This window comes from Anabrus simplex, chromosome 7 (genome assembly GCF_040414725.1).
Source record: "Anabrus simplex isolate iqAnaSimp1 chromosome 7, ASM4041472v1, whole genome shotgun sequence".
NCBI lineage: Eukaryota > Metazoa > Arthropoda > Insecta > Orthoptera > Tettigoniidae > Anabrus > Anabrus simplex.
In genome coordinates this window covers 336289783-336314859 of record NC_090271.1, presented here as the reverse complement: position 1 = coordinate 336314859, position 25077 = coordinate 336289783, and positions in this window count along the sequence as shown.

Below are 25077 nucleotides of genomic sequence, written 5' to 3'. Positions count from 1 at the left end.
AGGTAAATCCTCCAGGTCATGGTCAGTAGATCACAACACGCTGTTATTATATTAATTGGAAGTGATGTAAACCCTCTTTTACCGGAAACACAGCCACTATACTCGGAAGGATTTGCTGGTTGAGTATTTGAGTGTTATAGTATCTTACGGAATAAGGTTCGTATTCAGCAACAATATTATCTCAGTTTAAAATTTTACCGGAGAAAGGCTGACAGGTAAAACAGGAAATGGCACCTCGTAGACGGTTGGAATATTTAACTGAAATAGAAAATCTCAACGACGAGGAATATGACCAAGATTATATGCAATAAAAGTTTCTAAGTGGTTATAAACAACGCGCTAGATGCTTTGAAGACTACAACGACACTGATTTTGAAACACGCTTTAGGTTTCGACACTCAGTGTTATCCGTGATCGAACAGGTAGATTGTAGCTTATATCTCGAACGGTACACGAGTGGTTGATTTTCTAATGAAGAACTAAGGAATACTGAGTGAAATACACGATATTTCGCCTATAATTTGTTTTCTTATCTTTGTGGTGTTAATGCTTTCTGCCACCAAATTCAATAACAATTCCTTCTCTTGGAACGCCATATTTTTACCTTACCTAAGGTACAGCCCCACAATCTGCGTAGTGTGAATGTGGGAAACCACGGAAGACCATCTTCAGGGCTTCTCGGATGCAAGCTCATAGGTGCACGACTCTAACCGCGCGGCCAACTCACTCGGTTTTTACTAGATGAGATAAAGTGTTGTTGTGACTAAATGATTCAGCTCTTGTGTAAGTCTGTCGATAGGGTAAACGTAGTGCATTCTTCACCTGTACAAAGCAATAATTGTGTTTCCACACTTCAAATATTTTGCTTCATGGTTCGTTTGTTATATCGGAAAAAATGTGCGCATGGCATTGTAAGCTCCGTACTGTGATAGTACATATATCACACCCCCGAATTATATGTAGAAGTTAGAGATATTATTGTCAGTATTCGATTTATTATTATTAATTTTATCATTATTATTATTATCAGTATTTCATTTGTATATTTTGCCATTTATATTGGTAAGCTGAAAGATATCCACATATGTAGGTATGAGTAATTTGTTTTGCACGAGTGGGAAAACATTGCTTTAATAACTCTGGTAATTTGGTTGAGTCATGTGGCTACCCCAGTGTTTGTTGTGATGTACTTGTGTCGGGATATTCCATGAGTCATGTATATATCCCAGCCTGATGAGGTGAGCTTGTTGTTGTATTAGGGAAGTTCGTATGACACATATGATATACCCGAGCGTTTGTTATTGTCTTGAGACCAAGTATGAGTTCAGGGCTGGGTCTTGACTAGAGATCACTCATGATTGGCTGGCAAGCACCAATCCAGACGTATCATCTGAGAGGAGGGGGATGTTGATGTCTATAAAGGTTGATCATACGGCGGCAACCGAGGTAATTGTAAAGGAACGAGAAGGAAGATAACTACAGCCAGTGACACTGTATAAGAGAACTACAACTGACGCACTGTACGAGAAGGAAGTAGTGCTGATACACGGTACTGGAGTGACACGGCTGCAATGGACTGGACTTCAAACGTTCGTGGAGCGTAGTCTTGTTATGTTCGTGGAAAGTGGATGATTGTGGAGAGTGCTTGCGCATTAAGTATTGTAGCACTTGTCGCGGCCTAGCATTATATGTTGGTGAAAGCTATCTCAGACTTTCCATAATTTATGTTGAGGATCGACAGACGTGTGTATATATCTTTACAACAAGTGTTAAAATATGTGAACACAGTAGTACAAGGTACAGTATCTGTGTGATGTGATAACTGCCGATTATGAGAATCGGTAAGTCGAATTGATAAAGAGTCATTGAAGGGTATTTATCTTCATACATGTACATTGTTCATCGGACTATCTACAAATGGTAGCTTAGTTCTCGCTTTCGTTTTCCCACGATTTCCATTATTGTTGTTGTTGTAAATATGGAGTCTTCCAGCAATATTTTATGTGTGTATTATATGTATAATGTTGTATGTTGATGAGGTGCTCATGCAGTTAGCTATTTTAGAATCAGTGTTATTGATGAACCTAGGTGCAGTTCCTACCTAATTAGTCGTTTTCAGGAGGTTAGGTAAGGCCTGCAGCAGATGTACCAGTACGCAGCATTATGTACACGCCCTGGGATATAAAGTTTATCATGCTCTTATCTAAATTCGAGGGATCCATTCTGGTGAATTCTGGCGCTTATACTACGGACATGTCGGTTAATTATGCTTATTAATTTTATTAAGTTTTTGAGTAATTTTATTTATATATTTTTATTCATGATTTTATTTATTATTATCATCAAATAGTTACAGTACAGAGCCTATAGGTATAGTGTTTGTTGATTAGTGTGCTGGCGTTGTGTGTGCCGTCTGCATCACTAGAATTCATCAGATGGTGGTGGTGATTATCGTTTTAAGAGGAAGTAAATCTAGGCGAGCATCCTCTATATAACACTAGTCAGAGAGAAAAAAATAGAAGGGATCCGAAACTTCGAAAGAAAGACAAGGACCACACAGGGCGTGAAAATGAAAGACTCCCCAGGATTCCCAAACATAATATTGTCGGGGTCGAAAACAACAAAAGTTGACCAAGGGAGGTCGGATAGAATAGTCGAACGTGAGTAGCCGGGTACAAGTAAGTGGACGCAATGCCAGGACTCAGCCGAGGGTCCCGTGGTCACCAACCCACGCTCCAGAGTTCAGACCCCTTGGGGCCTCTTTTAGTCGCCTCTTACGACAGGCAGGCGTTACCGTGGGTGTTATTCTACCGCCCCTACCCACAGGGGGATATCATACCATGATGTCAGCTCTAGAAATATCCTGATCTCAGCTCAAAAGAATTGAAATTATTATTGGCTTTCTGAACCACACATTTACGTCAAACAGTGTCCTGTGCAAGACAAAATACAGGAACTGATTTAACGTTGTGGCCCCCCTCCATCTAGTAGCATCAACAATAAGTCCACGAATAGACAAGATTTTGCTAAACAAGCAACAGCAAATATCGCATTCAGTTCAAAGAAACGAGATAAATGAATGTGCGAGTTTCAATTTTTGAACTTGAAAAATAAAATGCTCATATACTATAACATTTGTATTTTAGAAGCTATAGTTGTAATAAATAATAATAATAATTGTACCAGGCGGTACACCTCTGCGCCGCTAATTCAAACTTTGCGCCAGTTGAAACTCCTCTACTTGAGGAAGCCTGAACTTTAACTACAAAGTTAATTACCAGATTTCTCAAAAGATGTCATTACTATAAATTTTGAAGAGTTCTGAACTGTGTCTTTTTCGATTCATTTTTGTTTTCTCTGTAGTGAGAAGTGTGAACATTCTCTTCTAGATGGCACTACTGAAGAACTACAAGGGTGCACCCTGGTGCGAAGCGAAGGAACTGTTTTTTGAGAAATTGTGTTCATAAGTTTGTGCTTTGTTAAATTTTTTGTTGTCATTTTTGGGTTGGCAGTATAACCCTTCTCTTTCCGCTCGTTTTGAATTTAGCCAATCCCGAATTTCTGTAATTAATTTTTGACCAATAAGGTGTATCTTCTCCAATATGGATATGTTGCTTAATACTAGCCAATAAAAGTGAGGGGGGTGTGGGTTCTCATTCTTGAAAGGTCTCGAATGTTCCACGAGGGTATTTAAACTGCTGATTTTCGGGTCTCCGCGCCACTTCAGTAACATCTATCATTGTGTAAATTATGTAGCAGGGGGCGGGAAGCGCCGATTTCTTCGGGCAGCAGTTCAACCATAAGGTAATAGCCTTTTAATAACTTCTTTTCTTGCTAGCTCAGCAGTTTAACTCTCGGGGCAGGTTCGAAGCCTCTACCATGTAACTTTCCTCTAAATGTAAAAGACACTTGGTTTAAATTCTATCGCTTTAAACTACATGTTGGGATAGAGAGTGCTTAACCCTCTCGAGCTCCCACTCCTAGTGTTTTGAGGTGAACTTATTTTCACAACCGTTTCTTCCCTTCCTAATGTATCGTAAATCTTTTATAAGTCACCTCTGTAGTATGGGATTAGCCCTTGCATAAGCGGCCTTGTGCCAAATAGGTTTTATAGAAATGTATTTGGAGTGCAAGATACGCCTCCACTCAAGTTGGTAATTTGGGGCCATGTAATCGTCCTGTATTTTTTACTGAATAGGCCTCAGTAGGTTGGATATTTTTACCCCTGTGTTAATGTGCTTGGAGGACAGCTTGAAGGTCGAGTTTGGTGTGGCCTTTGATAGGCTGAAACTTTCAGAGCGGGTTGCTCTTCCCAAAAATTTGTTTCTGTGTGCCTCGAGGAGGGTTTACTGTGTAATTGGGAGCAAGTGCTCCTGGGCATGATTGGGGTCTTCTGCCCCTTTGTCGAACATTGTATTTTGGTAAAGTTGGGCTAATTGCTCAAGAATGGTGTGTCTGGGTCTCGAAGCCCAAATCCTGTAAACTGCTGCTATTGTACATTTTTCATTTGTTGCTAAGCTACTGAGTACCTGTTATATTTGTTATTTCTTGATCTTGAAAAGAAAATATAACCTTGTTAAAATTTTAAATTAACTTTGATTTCGTAAGTTGAGACCTGTTCACCCCAGCACCTTCTTTCACCTCTACCTACCACGGAAAACTCTGTAACAATAATAATAATAATAATAATAATAATAATAATAATAATAATAATAATAAGCTGAAAACTCTCACCAAATCTCTTCACGAAAATCAGATATCCATAATGGTCCTACAGGAAACAAGGTACCCAGATAAAGAGATTTTTGAATCCGAAGGCTACCGATTTTTCAAGAGCAAAGCGCAAAGAGGAATACTCAATGGAGCTGTGATGCTTGGAACCGCGTTTGCTGTTAGAACCAAGATCCTTAAATCGGTTGCAAATTTCGAACCTGTGAATGACAGATTGTCTATACTCACAATTAAATGCGCGAACAAAACCTACGCCCTAGTCAACGCACATGCTCCTACAAACGATAAGAACAAGTCTGATCCAGACGAAGTTGATAATTTCTGGGACCTACTGGATGAAAAATTGAACAAAATCCCCAAACACCATGTCAAGCTTCTTTTGGGTGACTTCAATGCCCAACTAGGTCGTGAACAGAAGTACAAGAAAGTTATAGGAAATTACCCTGCTCACAAAAGAACCAATCCCAACGGCAAAAGACTGGTGTCCATTTGAGAAAATCACAACCTGCAGGTCATGTCGACTCACTTTCGCCATCTACCCAGAAAGCAGATGACTTGGCGTTCTCCCGTCCAAGCTCTCGGAGAGTTCCAAATTGATCACGTTGCAATCTCCAGGAGAAACAGCCCTGAGATTATGAATGTGAAGGTAAAGAAAGGCATCAATGTGGCCTCAGATCATTATATATCTCTTATCAAATTCAAACCAATTCCCGCAAACACAAGGAAGACAACCAAACAGATGACACGCTTTGACAATGATAAACTTCGGCAAAGGGTCGAGGAATTCCAGGAGAAGGCTAGACCAAATGACTGTGACTTTAACAATGCCAAAAGTCTCCTTGTTGAGGCCGAAAAAGACGTTGCAGAAATCAAGAGAAGCAAAAAGCATGCCTGGTGGAATGGTACCTGCGAATCAGTCCTCCAAGAAAAACTCAATGCATGGAAACAGTACTACTCTACGAAATCAGAAAATAATTGGGAAACCTACAAAACCCAACGTGCCCAAGCAGCTAGGGTGTTCAGAACTGAGAAACGTAAATACGACAAATCTCTCATTGAAAAGATAGAACAAAACTTTAGGAAGAATGAAAGCAGAGAGTACTACAGAGCCTTCAAACGCAAACTCACTGGCTATAAACCACCATCTCTATGCTTTGAGCGAAAGGACGGCACACTGGCGACGTCAAATGAAGAAAATTGCAGCATTCTGGCAGATTACTTCAAGAATTTACTTAATTGCTCTAAACCGCAAAGCGCCATTGAGACCAAGGAACCCTTACTCAGGTACCCAGATTCCAGACCACCCGACAGAGATGAAATCAAGCGCCACATTGCCCGTCTCAAAAATAACAAAGCGCCGGGTGAAGACTCAGTAGTAGCAGAACTATGGAAATATGCCCCAGAGGAATCACTTGATATCTTGTAAAAGCAAATAGAAGAAATTTGGAACAAGGAGACCCTACCCGAAGATTGGCAAATAGCTTTGATCCATCCACTACACAAAAAAGGCAGCATGAAGAACATCAACAACTACAGAGGAATATCTTTTCTATCCGTGACTTACAAAATTCTATCACTTGCCATCCAGGAGCGTTTGGAAGCACAAATCGAACATCAAATAGGTGAATACCAAGGAGGGTTCAGAAAAGGTCGCTCAATAGCTGAACAGATCCAAAATCTCAAAACGATCATCAGATATTGTACACTAAGGTCCAAGCAGTATGTGTCTGTCTTTGTGGACTTTAAGAAAGCGTACGACTCCATTGACCGGGAAGTCCTGCTAAACATCTTAAATGAATTTGGAGTTGATTTGAAACTGCTGGCATTAATTAGAGCCACCCTGACCGGTACAAAATCCAAGGTGAAGTTCCACGGATGTCTCTCGCATTCCTTTGACGTCAAAACAGGAGTCCGACAAGGTGATGGGCTATCCCCGATACTCTTCAACTGTGTTCTTGAAAAGATCATCATAACCTGGCGGGTGAGATTACAGGAAACCAACTACAGTCCATTGAGAATAGGAACCAAAATCCAAGGGGATCGCAACAGACTGCTTAGCATTTGCCGATGATATTGCTGTTCTCTCAAACGACATAGAAACCGCTAGAGCTCAAGTTGAAATTTTAAAGGAAATTGCCGAACGAACTGGTTTGCAGATATCGTTTGAGAAAACAGAAGTAATGACTAACATCAAAGAGTCTTCACCAAAACTCCATACAAAATACGGGGACATCACCAGAGTAGACAAATTCAAATACCTGGGTGAGATCATCATGAAAAATGGACTGGACAAAGAAGCACTTCAGGAGCGAGTACGCAAACTGGAAATAGCCTACCAAACATCCCGCACAATGTACAACAAAAAATTCCTTTCCCAAAACACCAAGATACGTCACTATGAAACAGTTCTGAAGCCAGTAGTTCTATATGCAGCCGAAACCCTGTCTCTAAATGCCAACAAAGAACTCCTTGAAGAACTGGAGAAAAGAGAACGCAAAATTGTGAGAGGAATCTTGGGATCAAAGTACAAAAATGGAATCCATCAAAGGAGATCCAACAAGGAAGTCTACAGCAAAATAGAGAAAATTACCGACACAATCAGAAAAAGACGGGCACGATTTTACGGTCATCTGAAAAGAATGGATGGAAGAAAGTTAACTAAAGAAATCTTTCACTTTTTTGATTCAAACCCCAAAACCACAATTTCCTGGTTTAGAAATACCAAAGAAGACCTGCAAATGCTACATATCTCAGCTGAAGACGCCCTTAACAGAGATCTCTTCCGCAAGAAAATATTGACGAACGGGCTAAACCGAGACGAGCAACCGAAGAGAAGACACGGTGCCCCTTGGACAGAGGAGCGTAAGCAGGCCCACTCACAAAGAATGAGGGAAATTTGGGCTCTAAAGAAGGCCAAGTTCAGTGTCAAATGCAACAAGACTTAACGTGGTCCTTGATGGCCCCAGCGAATTATATATATATAATAATAATGGTAATAATCTTTTCTTTCTTCTTTTCCTGCCGCTTTTTCCCACACCTGTGGGGTCGCGGGTGCGAACTGCGTCGCACATGTGGATTTGGCCCTGTTTTTACGGCCGGATGCCCTTCCTGACGCCAACCCTCTATGGAGGGATGTAAGCACTATTGCGTGTTTCTGTGGTGGTTGGTAGTGTAGTGTGTTGTCTGAATATGATGAGGAGAGTGTTGGGACGGACATATACACCCAGTCCCCGAACCAGAAGAATTAATCATAAGCGATTAAAATCCCCGACCCGGCCGGGAATCGAACCCTGGACCCTCTGAACCGAAGGCCAGTACGCTGACCATTCAGCCAACGAGTCGGACAATAATGGTAATAATAATAATAATAATAATGATCATGGAGTTAAAGATTAAAATTCACATCAAATGTTTGGCATTCGCAGATGACTTGATAATTCTATCCAACAATGGGCAAGAAGCAATTCAGTTCTTAGAAAAACTTAATGCAATTGCATGTAAAACTGGACTCCAAATCTAACATAAGAAACCCCCATACATGGGAAGATCTTCATTATAATTAGACGAACCAAATCTGGTAACTCAGTCTGGCAAAATCCCTCGTGCTAATACTCAGAGGAAATTATCCAACCAACCGGATTAAATCGTAAGCAAACAGAGAGAGAATTTCTAAATTATGAAAAGCCAATAGAGTCACATGCAACAGGTACAACAAAAAACCAATGTCTCGGTACGCTACACTACAAGTGGACCCGCAGCAGACACATAGCTCGCCTGTCGCAGTCATATTCATTTCAATAGTTTTATGAACACTTAATACCGGTAATGTAGTTTAGAACACTTCTTTCCACACAATATTCCTTGTGCTTCGACCACTCGGCCGTATCTGGATCTTAACATTCTCAGAAGATCTTGCCCGAGACAGTGCAACATACAACTGACTGTAGCTCAATATTGCTTCAGGTAAGTACACACCTACTTTTTCAAGAGTTTGTCCCTGCGCTTTATCAACGGTCATGCAGATGACTAGTCGCCCGTCTGTACGTACGTCAACTGTTAGCTGCTTGTAAGTTATTAGGAACCATCTGCCATCTGTTGAGTAAATTCAGAAGCTGAGAAAGGTCAGAGAATCTAAGAGTATCTAGCAGAGGCAGTAATCAAACATGGCCGCATGCAATGACATTACTAAGAATCAAAATCACATACATCAGAATATTATTGCAAGTGTTAGCAGCCTGATTGCCTTCGCCTGCAATTACTGGAGTGATCATTTAATTATTTGATTTTATGCTTACACAAAGTTAGACACCTATCAATGTCTAATGATTTACTGGCAGGAAATTCCGGAGAAAATGAAACAAAACTGAAGCAAACTGGTCCAGTAGAATGGACGGATTGGACAAAACTGTTTTTAGTAAACTCTTTTAATGTATGGAAAACACTATTATTAAGCCTGAAGAATTATACACATCAGAAACCTTGATCATTGGAGGCAAGTTACTAACTGAAATTTCATAAAAACAACAAAAGAAAATCCATAGCGAAATCTTTGGGCTACTATACAAAGAAGGAGTGTACATGAAAAGATGTCTCCAGCATTCTGAGGAAATATGAGATACTATTAGAAAAAGACGACTGATATTTTATGGTCGTATTGAAATGATGGACAGTGAAAGACTTATTAAAAGTATTTAATTTTGCCTCTTCACTGAAAGTCAAGAATAACTGGATAATCTGCATTGAAAAAGACCTTTGAGAAATCAGCACATCAAGTGAAATTACATGGGACAGGCCTAACTTAGAACGTTGGCGAACAAGCATCAAGATGAGAACCACCACTGTATTGTCGGAAGAACAGAATAAAAAACATAGCGAGTGGATGAAGAGATTCTGGCAAGAGGAGAATGCATATTCGCGGTCCCTAGTTCGGCACAGCGTTGTCAAAAACTGGAGTGTTTATTTTCTTTCTACTTTACCGGTCCTCAATATTTCTGCCTGACTTTTACCAGTTCACGTTAAAAACTACTGCTCTACAGTGTCCCAAGCCTATTATAAGTTATCAACAACAATAACATTACACTGCCTGACTTCTTGTTAGTATTCGGGAGATAGTAGCTTCGAACCGCACTGTTCGCAGCTCTCAAGACGGTTTTCCGCGATTTCCGATTTTCACACCATGCAAATGCTGGGGTTGTACCTTAAAGGGCAGGGTTGCCTCCTTCCCACTCCTAGCCCTTTCCTGTCCCATAATCGTCATAAGACGTATCTGTGTCCGTGCGACGTAATACAACTTGCAATAATGAAATAACTTCTTGTTATTTGAGGTACGTTATGTCTGTTCTGCTACCACACATCTCCGCAAATTGGTACTACCTGTGCAATTAAAATAACTAACACGTTAATGATGGGTACAATAGAGGTTCTCCAACATAAAGTGCAAAGCTAAGCTACAGCTCGTATAACTCCGTAGAACAGTGAGTCAGAAAGGGAAATGCCAAGTGCACCTTTATCAATAGCTAAGGTCAAACGATAACATAATGTCGATTATTCTAGGTCGCAAAAGCATCGCTCTAAACAGCAAATATCAAGATTCGAAGGATTATCGATCTCACTATGTCAAGCGGGTGGATGACATGGTCAGTGTAACTGAGGCCTTAAATTAAAAATGTCTGATAAGTTACACGTTCCATGAAGGAAGAAAATACAGGAAAGTGCTTCACTTAGCAATGGATCGGAAATTGTAACGAGCGACGATAAGCTACGGGTGAAGTAGCGGCGATCAGTGGGGGGACGGGAGCACCCCTCACTTTGTGGAGAAAACATTGCATCTTTATTTCATTTCATCCGGCTGAAACTGGGAATTATTATAACAAGCCTTGTTGTCTTATCAGCTCATTATTTCCTTTGTTATTAGCGGAGATACGTCGCGGCTAACTAACGCTACAGCAAGTAGTGAAGACTTTGCATGTGCTATGAGGAAGGATAGCAGGGGTCATGGACACTGCCACGCGCAGTCTCTTTAGTGTCTGTTAGTTTCTTAGTGTGTAACACGTGCTAAATTATTTTCAATTGTATAATCTCGGCGTGCTTCTATTTAATTGTAATGCATGTGTAATATTGTTTCCTTGGTGAAGGTTTTATTGTGAAGTGTTGAATGAAAATTCAAGAAACTATTATCGCCGCACTTTAGTTGGTAGACTGTCAGCCTATCTCTCTCTGTCGAAATTCGTACAGAGAGCATGAAAAAACTTACAATTTTGAAGCCGGTTTTTTGCAGTTTTGATATAGCTATACCTGCCCGCCCACCGCCTGCAAACCAGAGCACTCTTGTCCTCTCACTTTAATTACCAATAGGCGCTACTGTCTGTCTATCAAGTAATCAGCCTGGAAGCGAGTTAGATCCCCAAATATCACCACCAAAGTTATGGTGCCTTAGAGAAACCATAAAAACTGACAGTGTCGTTAAAGTGAGTCGTACTAGGCAAGATGAGGGATGCGTGCTTTGCTCACTGGGCCAGACAGTGCTATAGCACTTTGTGCTGCACTAGTTGTGCTCCGATTGTCGTTACTTACTTCCACCCACACATTCATAGCCATGAAGAATATTATGGCTCCAATGGACGCTACACTATGTCCAGTACGAAGACACAAATACACCGAGCGAGTTCCCTGCACGGCTTGCATTCCGGACGTTTTGGATTTGAATCTTACCGTCGACAGCCCTGAAGATGATCTTCCGTGACCTCCAATTTTCACACCAAGCACATGCTGAGGCTTCTCAGTCCTAGATCTTTCCTGTCGTTCCGTCGCCGAAAATGTTCGATGTGTTAGTGCGACGTTAAACCACAAACAAAATAAAAAAGAAAGAAAAAGATTCAAAGTTATTGCATTGCAGCCTTAAAGATATAGTTCCAGGCTTTACAGCAAACAGAAAGTAGACGTCCTTATGAAATGCTCACGTAGTGATGAAGTGGGCTGCCGAATCAGAACAAACAAGTAAACAGTATCTAAAAGTGTATTCTCAAGAGACCTTGTTCCCTTACATCAACAAAGGCTTTGCTCCTGCTCCTGATCAAACTAACTTCTAAGGAATCTATTATTTGCCGGGCTGAGCGCATCGGACGCTTGAGGCGCCGGCCTTCTGACCCCAACTTGGCAGGTTCGATCCTCACACAGTCCGATGGTATTTGAAAGTGCTCAACCTCGTGTCGGTAGATTTACTAGCACGTAAAACAACACCTGTGATACAAAATTCCGGCACCTCACCGTCACCGAAAATAGTAAAAGTAGACAATGGGGCGTAAAAACACTGTTATTATTATTATCATTATTATTATTATTTCTTAATCTCTTTACCCTCCAGGCTTGGTTCCTCCTTCGGACTCAGCGAGAGATCCCACCTCTACCGTCTCAAGGGCAGTGTCCTAGAATGTGAGACATTTGGTTCATTGATAAAACTGAGGAGGAGGACCAGTACCTGTACCAAGTGGGCCTCACCTGCTATGCCGCACAGAGCCCTTCTCCAGATGGGAAGATCGGAAGGGATAGACAGAGAAGAGGGAAGGAAGCGCCCGTGGCCTTAAGTTACGTACCATCCCGGCATTTGCCTGGAGAAGAAGTGAGAAGGCACGGAAAACCACTTCGAGGATGGTTAAGGTGGGAATCAACCCCCCTCCCCCTCCACTCAGCTGACGTCCCGAGGCTGAATGGACCCCGTTCCAGTCCTCCTACCACTCTTCAAATTTCGTGGCAGAGCCGGGAATCGAACCCGGGCCTCTGAGTGTGGCAGCTAATCACACTAACGACTATATCACAGAGGCGGACATTATTATTATTATTATTATTATTATTATTATTATTATTATTATTATTATTATTATTATTATTATTACTATTAAATATTCTGTATTTGTAAGCGTCCGTGGCTCAGGCGGCAACGCGCCAACCTCTCATTACTGAGTTCCCTGGTTCAAATCCCGGTCACTTCATATGAGATTTGTGCTGGACAATGCGGAGGCGGAACAGGTTTTTCTCCCAGTACTCCGGTTTTCCCTGTCATCTTTCAGTATCATTTTATTTCATCCGTCAGTCATTAATCATTGCCCCAGTGGAGTGCGACAGGCACAACTGTATCCTCGCCGCTAGATGGGGGCTTCATTCATTCCATTCCTGACTTGGTCGAATTACTGAAACAGTCTATGGATATTCATTTCACTCTGTATTTGTCATATACATTCATGCATAAATCATAGATATTTTAGACTTTATATGAACTTATTTTACCGACAGAATAGAAATGAAATTATGATAAAAACGGACTACCAGCTTCATATGTTGCTGAATATGGTGGTGGTGGTGGGGGTGATGGTGAATGATACTAACAGTTAAGGGTGAACAAATTTAATGTAATAACTAGTCTCTTGCTATGAATTGAGGAGGTGGATGTCACAAGCAGCGTTCTCGATAATTGTCAGCTCTCAAGTAATTTGTACATAGCGCTAGTTTGATTGAACCCATCCTTTAGAGACGCTCGCCACTGCGGAGTTCGACGCCTGGCGTCCTCGAGTGGTTGGGACAGCGCCAAGATTACGGCAGTCGTTTTTTGACTGCCGTTCGCGCGTGCCGCCGGCTTCTACTCTCTCGTAGTATCGAGTTCAGTAGGACACTGCAAGTTAGGACGAAACCGCGATAATCGAAGATGTTATTATTTTTCGATTCTTAGCTCCGTGAAGATTTGGAAGTTTAAGAGGACAGATCTCTTCAAATGTGGAAGGTACGCTAACACTCTATTTTTACCAAGTTCCAACTTATTTTAAAAGGACGACCCTGGTGTGATCGACTACGTGTAGCACTGGGAATATGTGTTGTTGTTTAAGTCCATACAATGGTTTGATGCAGCCCGCCATGCCACCCTATCCTGTGCTAAACTTGTCATTTCTACGTAACTGCTGCATCCTACATCTGCTCTAAACTGCTTGTCATATTCGTATCTTGGTCTACCCCTACCGTTCTTACCACCTACACTTCCCTCAAAAACCAACTGAACAAGTCCTGGGTGTCTTAAGATGTGTCCTATCATTCTATCTCTTCTTTTCGTCAAATTTAGCTAAATCGATCTCCTCTCACCAACTCAATTCAATATCTCTTCATTCGTGATTCGATCTATCCATCTCACCTTCAGCATTCTTCTGTAACACCACATTTCAACCGCTTCTATTCTCTTTCTTTTTTGAACTAGTTATCGTCCATGTGTCACTTCCATACACTGCCACGCTCCGGACGAAAGTCTTCAAAAACTTCTTTCTAATTCCTGCATCAATGTTCGAAGTGAGAAAATTTATTTTCTTAAGAAAGCTCTTCCTTGCTTGTGCTAGTCTGCATTTTATGTCCTCCTTACTTCGGCCATCGTTAGTTACTTTACTACCCAAGTAACAATATTCATCTACTTCCTTTAAGACTCCATTTCGTAATATTTCCTGCATCACCTGCCTTCTTTCTACTGCACTTCATTATATAAAATGGGAAACCACGGAAAACCATCCTCAGAGCTGCCGACAGTGGGATTCGAACCCACTATCTTCTGGATGCAAGCTAACAGCCCGGTACTTTTGTTTTGGACTTATTTATTTTCATCTTATACTCCTTACTTAAGACTCTGTCCATTCAGCAATTTCTCCAGATCTTCTGCGGTCTCATATAATATAACCATATCATCAGCAAATCTCAGGGTTTTGATTCCCTCTCCTTGGATTGCAATTGCCTTCCCAAATTCCTCCTTGATTTATTTATTTTACTGCCTGTTCTATATAAACATTGAAAAGGGCAATATGTCCTTAATAATTACACTTACAGACATTACTGGAAGTACTGTGAACGCAGTGTAGTTATTATTAGATAGCAGAGTCCGTTCTAACTGAAGTCACTGGTATTTTAAGGCGTTTGAATGTGACACTTCCATGTTCTTCGCTTCCGATTTATTAAAGAACATTTCCAGGACAAAACTGCAACGTAAAGGGTTTTTTAAAGTATGTGGCAATTGAATAACTTTTAACTAATTATTTATTTAATGTTATTGGGTTTCTACGTCCCACTAACAAGCTTTAGGATTCATGGAGACGCTGAAGTGTTCAAATTTTATTCACCGGACGAGTTCGCCATGCGGTTCGGGGCGCGCAGTTGTTAGCTTCCGTTCGAGAGATAGAGGGTTCGACCCCCATTGTCGGCATCCCTGAAGATGGTTTTGCGTGGTTTCCCATTTTCACAGCAGGCAGATGTTCAGCCTGTACCTGAATAAAGGGCAGGGCCGCTTCCTTCCCACTCCTAGCCCTTTCCTATCCTATTGTCACCATAAAACCTATCTGTGTCGATGCCGCGTTAAGCAAATTTTAAATGAATTTTGTTCCGGAGGATTTCTTTTACGTGCCGTTAAGTCTACCGACACGAGGCTGGCGTATTTGAGCAACTTCAAACTAGGGGTTCGGAATGTAAGCACTGTAAACTCAGCCCGGTATATTAATTATTATTATTGTTATTATTAAATGTCAATAATCCCATTAAGACTACGCAAAGTACTTAGTGGCTCGCATTTGCCTTCCTCTCTGCCCATTTTTCTTTCATTCTTTTACTGTGGGCTTCCTTTTTGTCTTCGTCCCAGGTTGTTCCAGACTTTTTTGGTCTTTCCTCTTGGTCAACTTGCCGTTAGTGAACTTTGGATCTGAAGATTACCCTGTTTTGGACATCTGCTGGTGTAATTCCTGCCTGTTTCAAATCGGTTTTGATTTCCCTAATCCATTTCATTGTGTCTGTTCTAGCTTTATTCTTCTTCTTCTTATTATTATTATTATTATTTTCTTAATCTACTGCCTCAAGGGCAATGTCTTGGAGCGCGAGACTTCGAGTCGGTGGATTCAGCTGGGGAGGACGAACCCGGGCCTCGGGGATGGCAGCTAATCATTCACACACTACACCACAGAGGCGGTCTTTATTATTAGTATGCGTCCTCCATAAACTGGCAAAACGGTCTGAAAAGACAGTTTCCAGTAAATTATTAAACGGTGTTTATGCAAGAATGAATTTCACTTCTATTTTACACTAGCTCGGCACAAATTATTTACAAAGAACAGAAATCGATTTTGGTACTTGCATCGAGATATGTTGCGAAAAAGGCCGTTGTTTTTCCTGTGGCACATATAACGAATGTAGGGCTATTGTCTGTCTATGGTATGATATAACTGCATGTCTGTTATGAGCAGGGTTATCTCAAAATAATTAATTAATGAGCGTTGATTGTGCATGAAGGCTGGTTCCTGCAAAGCGGGTTGAGCTGCAAGGTTTTAGGAAGTTCATTTTTTTTTTAAATAAAAGGGGGGTATAAATTCTTATAAATGTAGGTATACCCGAAAATGTCTCCTATTTCCGCAGCAAATGACCTAAGAAGTGGGTATTCAGTGGTGTCCGGCTGCATGGCTAAATGGTTAGCGTGCTGGCCTTTGGATCAAGGGGCCCCGGATTTCGATTCCCGAACGAGTCGGAGATTTTAACCTTAATTGGTTATTTCAACTTGCTCGGGGACTGGATGTGTGTGTCGTCCTTAAATAGAAAATAAGAGGAAAATCAAGTAAAGAATGAGAAAAATAAGAAAACATCAGGAAAAAAGATGATAATCTACTTTTAAAAGTGAGGGAGAGGGGAACAGTACGCACATTGTATACTACAGCTGTTGATATTTAAGAGCACAGCAGACATTTCACCTTCAAGTTATGAACCTCGTATCCCTGGACGTTTTGAAACCGACATTTCAGCAGACACCTTGTTATAACTCAACTAATATCACCAATGGCTTGAAATGAACACACTTAAATGCTTCTTCTCCCGTTCAATATTACTCAAAATTAAAAGTTTTGTCATTCAACTTATTGAGACTATGAGTTGCTAAAGAGTCCGCTACTCTTGTAAGGTAAGCCAAGTGGAGGCTGTATGCAGGAACATGTTATGTTGCGTAGCCAGTGAACACATGTGACCACGCGGCTTGCGTTACGTAGCTATCAGCTTGCATTCGGGAGATAGTCGTTCGAACCCATCTATCGGCAGCCCTGAAGATAGATTTCCGTTGTTTCCCATTTTCACACCAGGCATTTGCTGGGGCTGTAGCGTACTTTAGTTTAGGTCACGGTCGGCTCCTTCCCACTCCGAGGTCTTTCCTGTTCCATCGTCGCCATAAGACCTATCCGTGTCGGTGCGAGGTAAAGGAACTAGCAAAAAAATCCTTCGTGGCCCTTGTCTATCTTTGGCCGATACCTTCATTTTTCCAAGTGCTGAACCCCTTCAAATTTTTCTCTCTGACTAGTGTTAATAGAGGATGATTGTTTAGTTGTACTTCTTCTTAAAACAATAATCACCACCAGCACCACTGAAAATGCCAGTATAATGTAGATAGTTTTACAGGCACGTAAAAATCTCCCGCAGAGAAAGTTCTGGCAGCTCGGAGTCTCTGGAACCCAGTGGGAGGTTATCACTTCTGTGGCTGAATGCTGAGCGCAATTCCTTCGGTTCAGGGGGTTCTACGTTCGACTCCAGCCCCTAGCAGTGGCCGACTATTTTTGTTTGTCTTAAAACATATCTTCATTATTACACAACAGATGCACGTACTACGTCCCCTTATTTAGGATTGGTGTTAGGAAGGACAAGCGGCTGTAAAACAGTGAACCTGTGACCCCATCAGGGTGCGGAAAAACTAGTGAAAATATTTAGTAATAATAATAAAACCCATCCCCCATAATCTCGGAAACCATCAGTAGGGGCTCGTGGGTCAAATAGGAGGTGAGTCTAATGTGGTTATTATTATTATTATTATTATTATTATTATTATTATTATTATTATTATTATTATTATTATTATTATTAATATTGTACTTTTTGTATCTTATGCTGTTGTGTATACAGCCATATTAAACCTTGCCATTACATTTTTGTTGGCAGTATCAATACTGTCAAGCATGCTTGATTCCAATGCAAGCTAATTATGAAATACTTTAAAAGTGAGGGCCAACCTAATTAATAAAAGAACTGGGCGCATCGATTCTTCTGCGGTGCAAACTATTCACTATTTTAAACGCTACATACTAATCGCTGTTGAACAAAAACTCTCCAGAACTTAGGCTCTCCACTGCGCAAGTGCTAAAAGCGTCCTGTAAACTAAAATTGAAAACGTGTCGAAAGCTTCACCATTCTGTGAATGGTCACCAGAACATACTACATGAAGTGAGTTTGTAACACCCGCCGCTACAGGTTCGTCAACATTGTCCTATTGTATTGCGGGCATGTCAAAGCTAGCCCCTAGCTCCACATTTTAAAATAAACTGAAACTTTCACTCCCTGAAAACAGTTACCAATATTCACTGTGAGGACTGAGAACGAATTAGCCCCAGTGTCGGGATAAATGTACGGAACATTCCCATGTAATACAATGATACTTTCATTTCTTCATATCATTAATTACTGTGGAACAGTGGTACTCAGATAATAATTTGGTCTCATTAAATTAATTATCTAAAATAAGAATAATATAACATTTCTAATCTCTTTCTATCCGAGGATCTGGTGGGGGTAAGCCTCTTTAGCTCTTAATGACGCACTGCCCCTGGAAACCATAGATCAGAGAGATGGTACTATTTATTGTAATCTTAATTTTCGATACATGCAGTAAAAACACAACTAAAATAAGGTGTCCGGAAAATTAACATTTGTGATTTAGAAATTGAACAGAGAAGGAATGGAGTGTAAGAAATGGAACTTCTCGGACATGCTACAGAGGTTCATCAGAAAGAGGTCATCCTCAGTCCCTCCGACTCTTGAAATGAATATTAATATTGACTGTCGAAAGAAAACCAAACACATGGAGACTAACAGGACTACGACAATACATTAATCGTATGGTATAACTATAATCTACTTAACTAACTTCAGCGACTTGGCCGTGCGGTTGTGAGCTTGGATCCGGGAGATGGTGGGTTCGAACCCCACTGTCACCAGCCTTGAAGATGGTTGTCCGTCGTTTCTCATTTTCACATCAGGCAACTGTTGAGGCCGTACCTTAATTAAGTCCACGGCCGATTCCCTCCCTTTCCTATCGCATCGTCGCCCATCTGTGTCGGTGCGACATAAAACAAATTGCGTTGCGTCAGGCACAATACCGTTACTAACTAGCATGTATCACTTCTTACTCCACATTCCCCTAATAATGATGAATAATTTTGCAATTTTCACGGGTGCATCCAATCTCGTTCAGTAACTTTACAATCGCATAGAGCTTATTTTCATTATCAATTTCTCTCATATCCTCTTCATCTATAAATTTCTCTCTTATTTCCCTTGTGTCTAAACAATCTTTTATAAGGTGTGCCCATCCCATTTCTTCGGAACACTGTAAACATTTATTTTGTCTGTATGCTTTATTTTTTGTACCCCATTAATCATAATATTATACTCCTTCTTTCCCTATTTGTAATCCGCTTGTGTGGTGTAGTGGTTAGTGTGATTAGCTGCAAGCCCCGGAGGCCTGCGTTCGATTCTCGGCTCTGCCACTAAATTTGAAAAGTGATACGACGTCATGTCAGTAGAGCGGGGTTTCGATTGCCACGTCAGCCATCTGCGAAGTGTTTTTCCGTGGTTTCTCACTTCTCTTCCAAGCAAATGCCGGGATGGTACCTAACTTAAGGCCACGGCCGCTTCCTCCCTTCTTCCTTGTCTATGCCTTCCTGTACTACCATCCCTCCACAAGGCCCCTGTTCAGGATAGCAGGTGAGGCCTTCTGTGAGAGGCACTGGTCCTCCTTCCCAGTTATATTCCCCAACGCAAAGTCTCCCCCTCAAGGACACTGACCTTGAGGCAGTGTAAGTGGCATCCCTTGCTGAGTCCACTGGTAAAACCAACCCTGGAGAGAAACGGATTAAGAAGAAGAAGCCTATTTGTTGTATTTATCCTCTCATTCTCCCAATTACCTTTTAGAATTCCTCTACTGACCTCCTATTTTTGCCCTGTAAAGCAGTCTGTTGATTTTCAATATCCTTAACTCTTAGAATTTATTTTTAGCTGCTCTACGGAATCCTTTCCCCAGTACTATCCCATTCCTAGCGTTTCGAAAGTGTTCCGTACCTCATCCACCCAGTATCCTCGGTTCTGATATTTCACTTGGCTAATATTGAGTATTTTTCTTGAATTTAAATCCTCTGTATTCGATGACATGTTTTACTTGAAGAGAAGAAAAGCAAAGGAGGAGTTAAATCAAGAATGAAATGAGGTCGCCGAGTTCTGTGATAAAGTTTGTGTTCTGTTAAAGTTATTCAGCTCACAAAAGAGAAGACATCACGTGAAGTCACTTCAACCAATTTCTCTATCTCTCCTATTTTTTTTCCTCTTTCCCTGAAACCTACCTGCGTTATTTATGACCGTAACCAAACTTTGTGGAGAATATCATCACGAAGCTGGCAATACTTGCTAAACTAAACTAGATGACACAGATTTTAATAATAATTAGTTTGGACATCTCTAAATTCAAAAATTAACTTATGATTGTGCGGAGTTTTTAACTGGAACTCAGTGAAGCACGAACGTTCTCCTGCCACACGACACATCTGCTGATTTGTCAGCCACAAAAATGTGTTCGTGTTTACGATATTCTGCGTCACATCCACCAAGGTTAGTGAAGTCTAGAGATCTCGCTTCTTGTAGCGGGCGAATTGCCGCGTAGAATTGAAAAAAATCAATTTGACTAGTGAATAGAATATACATTGAATGCCTCCTTGCCGGTGCAGACGTACTCTACTGTATAAACTCATTCGTACCGAGCGAGTTGGCCGTGCGGTTAGGGTCGTGCACTTGTGACTTTGAATTCGGGAGGTAGTGGGTTTTAACCCCACTGTCGACAGCCCTGAAGATGGTTTTCCGTGTTTTCCCATTTTTTTTGCTAGGGGCTTTACGTCGCACCGACACAGATAGGTCTTATGGCGACGATGGGATGGGAAAGGCCTAGGAGTTGGAAGGAAGCGGCCGTGGCCTTAATTAAGGTACAGCCCCAGCATTTGCTTGGTGTGATTTTCCCATTTTCATACCAAACAAATGCTGGGGCTGTACCTTAATTAAGGCCACTCCGCTTCCTTCGCACTCCTAGCCCTTTCCTGTCCCATCGTCGCCATAAGACCTATTTGTGTCGGTGTGACATAAAACAAATTGTAAAAAAATTAAACCCATTCATGGGCGGGGAGATGGACAGAGGTGTCTTAACCGCCTCACTATCCCCCTGTCTGGGACTTAAATGTATAATTACAGATAAAAATTTAAAACATTATTTGCCAAATTTTACTAAAATTCAAATCTGTGCTTGGCTGAATAAATGCCTTAAGAATAACAAATATTATAAACTTGAAATACTGTTAAGATTTTCCTCCTTTCATTTGAGGAAGGGTTCTTAATATCCCCTCTAAGTATGTGTAGCTAACAGCGCCGATGGACTCCTACAGGTTACTATATTTTTCTTCTTCTTCTTTACCTGTTTACCCTCCAGGGTCGGTTTTTCCCTCGTACTCAGCGAGGGAACCCACCTCTACCGCCTCAAGGGCAGTGTCCTGGAGCGCCAGACTCTGCCTCTGGGTCGGGGTATACAACTGGGGAGGATGACCAGTACCTTGCCCAGGCAGCCTCACCTCCTATGCTGACCAGGGGCCTTGGGGGGATGGGAAGTTTGGAAGTGATAGACAGAGAAGAGGGAAGGAAGCAGCTGTGGCCTTAAGTTAGGTACCATCCTGGTATTTGCCTGGAGGAGAAGTGGGAAACCACGGAAAACCACTTCCAGGATGGCTGAGGTCGGAATCGAACCCACCTCTACACAGTTGACCTCCCAAAGCTGAGTAGACCCCGTTTCAGCCCTCGTACCGCTTTCCAAATTTCGTGGCTGAGCCGGGAATCGAACCCGGGCCTTCGGCGGGTGGCAGCTAATCGCACTAACCACTATAGCACAGAGGCGGACGAAAATTACTTCTCCCATATAAAATGTTTGAGTTGCCATTTTTCGACACGGAATTGTTTGCTGGATTTGGATATAGCAGTAACCCATTTGTCAGAAACGAAGCAAATTATTTTATTTTTGAATTATCCCGTTCAATTTTAACAAAGTCTATGCCGCATTCCTTGTATGTGTGACCAGGTTCTAAACATTATGCGCTCAACAGGTTCTTATTTACCCTTGAGTACTGATCATCATCATCAGTCGGTTTACTCATTGCTGAGCGGTCTTCAGCTCTTAAGATATTGTGAAGAGGTAGACCGGTGATCTTCTTTGCTTGGTCTAACCATTTACTTGGTGTTCTGACTCTTGGTGTGGTGCTTTCAATTTTGCCTTGCAGAATGCTCTTTTCTAAATTGTCTCCTTCTCTCCTCAATATGTGTCCCAGGAACTGGAGGTAACTTTCACTAACGCGGGAAGATAAACGTTTTGTGATGCTCAGTTCTTCTATAATGGAGGCATTTGTTCTTCTTTCTGGCCATGGTATACGGAGCATTCTCCGCCAACACCACATCTCAAAGGCATCTATTCGGTTCTTGTCACTAGACTTCACAGTCCAGGTCTCACAACCGTACAGGAAAACAGAGATCACCAGTGATCCCACCAATGTTATTTTTAACTGTTTTGGATAATGCCCGGTTCTGCCAGATCTTTGTGAGTTTAACCATTGCGGCACGACCTAGGACAATCCGTCGTTTTATTTCTTTATCACAATTTCCCGTGTTACTGATTATGGAGCCCAGATATACACAATCATTCACCAACTCCAGATCTTTCGGACATCCTGTTATTTGGATTGGGATTTGACTTTGTCGGTTGATAACCATTAGTTTGGTCTTTTTCATGTTAATTTCTAGACTAAAATCCGAACTAATGATTGTCACTCTAGAGAGCAATATTCATCAAGTTCTTGTCCACTTCCTGCAATGAGTGTAGTATCATCAGTAAAGCGTAAATTGTTATTTTCCTACCGCCGATTGAAATTCCACTATCCCAGCCATCCAGTGCTCTTCTCATTACATACTCTGCGTAGATATTGTAGAGTTGGGGTGACACTATGCAACCTTGTCTGACTCAATTTGTCACATTGAAAAATTCTGAGCATTCACCATGCACCCTTACGGTTGCATTATGACTATTATAAAGAACTTTCAATAATGACGTTAAGTGTTTTGGGACTCCACATTCATTGAGCACTTCCCACAACTTGTCCCATTTGACACAGTCGAAGGCCTTTTTATAATCAACGAAAGAAATATAGGCAGGGACACAGAACTCGCGGCATTTCTCATTTATCTGCCTCATGTTTGTTATTGACTCTCGTGTACCTTTACCTGCCACAAAACCTGCTTGTTCAGCAGAAATCTGAGATTGCAAGAAAGTTTTTAGTCGTTGATTTATTATGTACAGCAGAACTTTGCTAGCATGTGATATTAATGCTATGGTGCGGTAATTAGAACAGTCCCTAACTGACCCTTTATTGTGAAGGGGGATGAGAACAGATGTAGTCCAGTCTTTTAGCCACTCTCCAGTTTTCCACAGTTTATTACATATTAAATGTAAAGCATGGAGGCCTTCTTCTCCCATTACTTTCAGAATTTCTCCAGTAATACCGTCTATGCCTGGGGCTTTGTTGTTTTGCAAATATTTAATGGCGTTCTCAATTTCCATAAATAAGATAGCAGGCTCTATGTCACATTCCATGCAATTGTTCTCTTCTCTTATGCTATTACCTTTGCAGTATAAGGTTTCGCAGTGTTGTTTCCACCTGGATAATGCTTCTTTCTTGTCACCAATTACATTTCCCTGTGTGTCTTCAATCACCCATGTACGTGGTTGAACTCTCGGGTGATGCTGTTTATCTTCTTGTAAAGGTCACGTGTTTCATTTAACTTGTGATGGTGGTCTATTTCATCACAGATATTGGTAAGATACTGTGTTTTGTCAATTCTACAATTACGCTGTATTTTTCGGCAAAGTTCTTCATATGTTTCCTCATCTTCCGCAGTTTGTATACCACGTTTCTTCAATTTGCTCCTTTCTTCAATCAGTAGTAGTGTAGATTTTGAAATCCAGGGATGCTTTTGCTGGAGGGGTCTTAGGAACTTGTTTGGGAAGGGTCGAATTGATGATTTCCTTCATCTTGTCTCATGTTTGAGAAGAAGCTCTTTCCTCCTCTGCTTGCTGGAATTTTGTTCCTATTTTTTCACCAAACTCATGAAGTATATGTTTATCAGTAATGCGTACCTGTTTTACTCTCACCTTCTACAATGATTTCAATTTTATCCGCATTTTCATAGATAACAGTATATGATCAGTACCACAGTCTGCTCCAGGGTAGGTCTTACAACGTTGCCTCACCAAAATGAAATCAATTTGATTCCTAACCTTATCCCCAGGAGAAATCCATGTGTAGCGACGCCTTGGACGCTGTTGGAAGAGGGTGTTACAGATAGATAAGTTGTTATTCACACAAAATTCTAATGAACGCTCTCCGCGTTCATTTCTCACCCCCAGACCGAACAGTCCAACCACATGTCTCATATGTCTATCATCTATAGTCTTACCTATCTTCACGTTAAAATCTCCTTGGATGACTAATATTTCCTTTTTAGGTATCCTACTGAAGGTACATTCCAGATGGTCATAAAATTCTTCTATTTCTTCTTGTAGTGAAACTGAAGTGAGGACATAAACCTGAAAGATGTTGATGTTATAAGGAGACGCTTTCATCTTAATACTGATGATTCTATCACAGATGGGCTCATAACCCATAGCAGCATTGGTAAGATTTTTTGGAATTATTACAGCGACACCATTACGACTCATATCGTTACATCCAGAAAAATATACTGTATTATTTGTTTGAGTCATAAAATGGCCACAGCCTCTCCAATGTGTCTCAGTAAGTCCAAGTATGTCCAGATCATGGAGTTTCATTTCTCTTTCAATGATGTGAAGTTTTCCCATCTGCAAGAGACCTCGTACATTCCAGGTTGCTATTCTTCTGACGGCTCGTAAGGATGGTTCAGATAAATCTTCATATACCGAAGCTCCTCTCAACCTTGTCCCCCCCCCCCCCGGAGATCCGACTGGGGGACTTACTTCGGAATCTAATTTCAGATTGAGTAAAGCCATGAGGTTGTCTTGGAAAAATAACAGTGGCGGTTTCCCGTTGCCTTCAACTGACCCACCATTCCTGTCTGCTCACCGACCCAGTTTCCCGCTGGGATTGGATACCCAACCTTCCACTGGGTTGCTCGGCTTAACAGGGGCACCGCGTGTAG